The sequence below is a fragment of the Coregonus lavaretus genome (assembly GCF_964263955.1).
Source record: "Coregonus lavaretus genome assembly, contig: HAP1_SCAFFOLD_8582, whole genome shotgun sequence".
Classification (NCBI taxonomy): Eukaryota; Metazoa; Chordata; class Actinopteri; order Salmoniformes; family Salmonidae; genus Coregonus; species Coregonus lavaretus.
Window position 1 is genome coordinate 5001 of NW_028160012.1, and position 5583 is coordinate 10583.

The following is a 5583-nucleotide window of genomic DNA, read 5'->3' on the forward strand; positions in this document are numbered from 1 at the left end:
GTTTGTGAGACAAGGGCCCCCAAGGGGTCCGGGCCGGGTCTTTTTCCAAAAACGTTTGAATGGTTTGAGCTATCTATGAAAAGCTGAGACTCTCACGAACACGCTCATGTAACATGTTTTCCTCTATGATGCTCACAAGCTACACAACAGTCATTATAAGGTAAGGGGTTCTTCTACATAGAAGATCATAGGAAATCCCTGGACATAGTGTCTATAATACTGTAATAAACTTACATAGTTGCTGTCACAAACTCCACTCAGTTGTCACTGACTAGTTGGATATTCATTTCCCACTGAGCAAATAATTTCTGTACTTACAGCCTTCATATAAATTCATTTTTATCAGGTTTTTGCTTTGGATGACCTTATTTTTTTTATTGACATTTGTCAATAAAACTCATGAATGCAACTGTTTATGTCAATTAGTTTTGTGTTCTACTTGTAGCCCTGGATGTCCTGAAAATAAAATGGTAAAACATTTAATTGTGAGGCTAAATATAAGGGCTGGATATACAGATAAATGAAAAGCTGATTTTTTCTGGGGTCTAACCACTACCTCTTATGTAGAAGCTACGAGGAAGTGAGAAAGAGGTGTTAAGAATAATATTATCTGTAACCTAAGAGTTCATAACAAATAGAACAGGAAGAGATTGCAGAAATGCAAAAGCCGTATATAGTAAAAATATCAAGAGGAGATGCAGACAGATACAACTCAGTTAGCAGACACAGCAGTGTAAGAACTCCAGGTCAGACGCCTCATCCCATTAGATAGAGGAGTATTGGGATTATGAATTTGCAATCCCAGACAGATTTGTTAATCAACCTACACTGGATGACAAAATCTCAACTGGATAAGAAACTGGATGCTGAAAGTGATTTCCTTTGGACAAACTACAGACCTACTTCACATCATCCTAGCAGACCAGTGTCTACTTCAAAAGAAAGATGAGGCTGGTCTCTGCTCAGTTTGGACTATTGGTGGTTTGGATCATCAGCTCCTGGGGTTGGTTAATAAATGCATCCTCTATGACAAGAAATTCCATTACTGGCTATTCACGCCAGTTCCTGCCCTCACAGCAACCTAACTGCTGTTTGCTGGGATTTATCCGATCTCAAACTCAACCTTTCCATTGTTCCGTCAAACTACCAGGCTCTCTGTCTCCAGATCGGGAGTGGGTCTGTGATGCAGTCTGGTGCTCTCTCTCAGTTCTCCGTCCTTGAGACCATTCACATACGTGGCTGTCTGTCCACGATTCTCCCTGGAACCTTCAAGGGGCTTTCCCATGTGAAGAAACTCTATCTGATATGTGTAATCTATGTGTTACAATTCCTCACTTCTACCTAACACATTCAGTGACCTGACTAATCTTGAGGAATTGTCCATTGAGAACTATAGGCTTTCTGTGAAGGCACTGGACGCATTAGGAGGGATACCTCTTCTGAAGAAATTCACAGTCGATAGTTGTACACAGGAACTCTCTGATTTGCAATGTAGGATAGTCAATATGTCACAGTCATTGACGACCCTGGACTTTACTTCAGATGGGATAGTCATTTTGAGGCACCCAAACTGCTCTGACACCAACGGAGCTGTTCTTGAGCTTCCTTATTTCTACCGTCTTCAAGAGGTGTTTCTTAACTTCCCTAATGCCCACCGTTTAGAAAAAAGAGCATTCAAATGCTTTGAAAAAATCTCATCTCTTTTTTTGCCTGACAATGATGAGCTACAGACTTCTGAAGTCTGGTATCAGCAGACTGCGTCATTTTGTGTTCAACAAGAACATTTCTTTTGAATCCATTTGTGAGACTGTATTCAAACTATCAATCAGACAAGTTGATATAAGTAACCATAAAACTGAGAACTACTCAGAGTCTGCAATAAGAAACTGTCAGGGGATCGAGGTGCTCAGACTCAGCATCTGTCATAGTGATAATGTTAGAGTCAACTTTATCCATTGTTTGAAGAATCTCACTGATGTGTCAGTGTCAAGATTCTGGGACGTTAAACCTGAGCTCATTGAGCTTTGTGACACTCATAAGGGCCCAATCACATGGCCCTGAGTGTCGCAGTGGTCTAAGGCACTGCATTGCAGTGCTAACTGTGCCACTAGAGATCCTGGTTCGAATCCAGGCTCTGTCGCCGCCGGCCGCGACCGGGAGACTCATGGGCGCCGCACAATTGGCCCAGCGTCGTCCAGGGTAGGGGAGGGAATGGCCGGCAGGGATGTAGCTCAGTTGATAGAGCATGGCGTTTGCAACGCCAGGGTTGTGGGTTTGATTCCCACGGGGGGCCAGTATAAAAAAAATATGTATTCACTAACTGTAAGTCGCTCTGGATAAGAGCGTCTGCTAAATGACTAAAATGTAAATGTAAAATGAAGAGACTTTCATTGACCCTGCACATGCCAAGTATCACCTCAAAGCAGTCCAGTTGCTTGAAAAATCTGGAACATCTGGAACTAGAATCCAGTGACATTACCAATATTTCTGACTTTACATTTAAGGGACTTGGTAAATTGAGGTTCCTAAATTGAAGGGGTAACAATATCTCTCAGATTACAAATAACAGTTTTTTTGACCTGCACAACTTAGAGAACTAAACCCACTTGTACACATTGAAGCTTTTGCGTTCATTCACCTCACTTCACTGAAGAATGTAGATTTAGGGGACATTTACCATCCAGCTAGCCAGTGGAAGAAGCGTGTGACTTTAAATCTGACGCACATATTTGGGGTCTTCCCTCCGGAATTGATGTACATGAACATTACCTCCTTTTCGATTGTATCAACATCATCATCGGCAGCAACAGCACCCCTAAACCAGGCTTGGCCCTTCTGGTCTGTGCCCAAAATGTGTCTTTCCAGGACTGCTGGAGGCCGTTCTTCAAGTCCGTCGTCAGCCTCACAGCCATGACGGAGCACCTCATGTGTGGATCTCACTTCGCTGCAAAGTACTTCCCCTCCCTGGAGTATTTGGACTTCCAGTCCATGCTCTATGCAGAGTTTGTAGATATGACTGACCTGAACACACTTGTGGAGCTGAGGTATCTTAAGCTGATGAGAGTTGACCTCATCCTGCAACCAGGGCTGGCCATCATGTTCCGCAACCTGACCAGACTAGAGAGCCTGAACCTCATCTCCTGTAGGATCCTCACTCTGGAGGAGGAGCTGAGCAGAGACCTGCACTCCCTCGGGCAGCTGTCAATCAAAGTTGAAGAGGAGTTCAGTATGTTAGAGAGCTTCACAGAGCCCCTGACCAGCCTAAGTTACCTGTTGTTCTACAGACCTCGTCTGCACTGCAGCTGTGAAGACACCTGGCTGGACACCTGGGCCAAGGGTCAGAGGCATATCCAGGTCATCATCTGGCACCCCGATGAGGCTGATCTGCACAGATGAGACCGGCATCCAAAACTTTGCCAGGTACTCAGAAGCCAACTGTTCCCTGGACGTTGGCTTTGTCCTGTTCCTCTGCACCTCCCTGGGCCTGCTCCTCTTCATGCTGGTGGTGGTCCTCCATCAGCTGGCTGGGGACCACATCCTCCGTGGCTGGCTGGAGGAGGCTGTGCGGAGGCCCAACCCCAGGGGGCACCACTGCTATGATGCCTTTGTGTCGTACAGCGGTAGAGACGAGCGCTGGGTGATGGAGCACCTGCTGCCGGGCCTAGAGTAGAGGGGGCCTCCCTTCCTGCGTCTCTGTCTGCATAGCAGGGACTTCCAACTGGGGAAGGATATTGTGGACAATATCACAGACAGCCTCTACGGCAGCCGCCAGACCCTGTGTGTGGAGAGTCGTCACTACCTGCGCAGTAACTGGTGCTCCCTTGAGCTACGACTGGCCACCCTGCGTCTGCTGGTGGAGCACAGGGACATCCTTATCCTGGTCTTCCTGGAGGACATCCCTCCTCGCCAGCTGTCTGCCCACCACCGCCTGGCCAGGCTTGTCAAGACCAGGACCTACCTGGACTGGCCTCAGGAACCGGCCCTGCAGCCTGCCTTCTGGGACCATTTGTGGATCAAACTGGCCCCTCCTGAACCAGACCCCAGACAATAACATTTACATTGACATTTTACTCATTTAGCCAGAGCGACATTCAATAGTGAATGCATACATTTTCGTATTTGTAGTTTTTTTTCTCATAATAACACAACACACAAGATATACATGACTACCTTTACCATGGGTATTTTGAATTTACAGACATGGGAAAATAGTAACTTTTTAAGTTTTGTTCCATACTGTGCTACCTGCACAGCAACAGATTTTGGTTTTGTCTTGTTCTTTGAGTTTATTTTATTTTATTCAACATTGCAGATCCATTTTTATTGTTTGATATATTGTGTTGTTATTGTTTTTCTTTACCTTGCTTTCATTAACGTTCCCTGTTAGAGGGAATGTATATATAGTATGCCTTGATCATTTGAGACCACACACACACACACACTCACACACACACACACACACTAGAGGCCATTCTGATATTGTGTACTGAATGTCAACCTGTCCATACTTTAAGAGGAGGAAAATGATTGCATTGTGCAAAAGATAACACAATGTCCTCTTGTGTCACGATTGATAGATTTGAGAGATAATCCAATGTTGCAGAGTAATCAAAATGCCCCTCCATGTTTTAATGTCCCATAATGAGATTTTCAGTCATCTGAGCATCCATTTCAGTGTTCCAACACCTCAAACAGAAAGGGAGGTCAAATAGGTTCAGGCACCAAGAGATACTGAACAAGTCGGAGAAAGAAGACACAGGCATCTTAAATGAAGTGTTACAGAAATGTACACGTATGCAGTAGCTACAGACGTCAGTGTTTGCCAGAGTAGACGTCTTTCTAAAGCACCATGTTCTGCTGTGTCTTGTGCGTGCGTGCGTGCATGTGTGTGAATGTGTGTGCATGTTTGCATGTATAAGGTTGCATGTATAAGCTAAGGGGGCTGTCTGAGGTCCAAAGATCTGATTGACAAGTGGGCATAATGGACAGAGGAACTTTTAACCAAGAGCCTTTAATGAAAAAGCTAATTATCTTACGCTAAATAGGGAAGTGAACTGAGGTTATCCTCTAACACACAATCCAATTTCTACAGCATCAGTGTGGTGTGTGTGTGTGTGTGTGTGTGTGTGGTGTGTGTGTATGTGTGTGTGTGGTGTGTGTGGTGTGTGTGTGCGTGTGTGTGTGTGTGTGTGTGTGTGTGTGTGTGTGTGTGTGTGTGTGTGTGTGTGTGTGTGTGTGTGTGTGTGGTATGTATATGTGTGTGTGTGTGTGTGTGTGGTGTCAGTATGCATGTGTGTGTGCATGTTGTGTGTGCATGTTGTGTGCATATGTGTGTGTGTGTGTGTGTGTGTGTGTGTGTGTGTGTGTGTGTGTGTGTGTGTGTGTGTGTGTGTGTGTGTGTGTGTGTGTGTGTGTGTGTGTGTGTGTGTGTGTGTGTGTGTGTGTGATGGGTAGTTTACTATTGTGTTGCCCATTGTAGAAGGAAGTCAGAGTTCAGGGCAGGTTTACTCCGTTAGCACAGAAAAAACTATTTGTAAATAAAATATCCAAACATACAGTATGTCTGACTAGAGCTTTTATGGT

The 5583-nt window shown here is 44.9% G+C and overlaps 1 pseudogene across 1 annotated transcript; it reads left to right on the top strand.

Annotated features, from left to right (window-relative positions):
* Positions 1–945: 945 nt before the first annotated feature.
* On the top strand, positions 946–4051 carry LOC311122272 (toll-like receptor 12; annotated as a pseudogene). Its single transcript has 2 exons — positions 946–2061; positions 2382–4051. The product of its transcript is annotated as a toll-like receptor 12 (transcript).
* The last annotated feature ends 1532 nt before the right edge of the window (positions 4052–5583 follow it).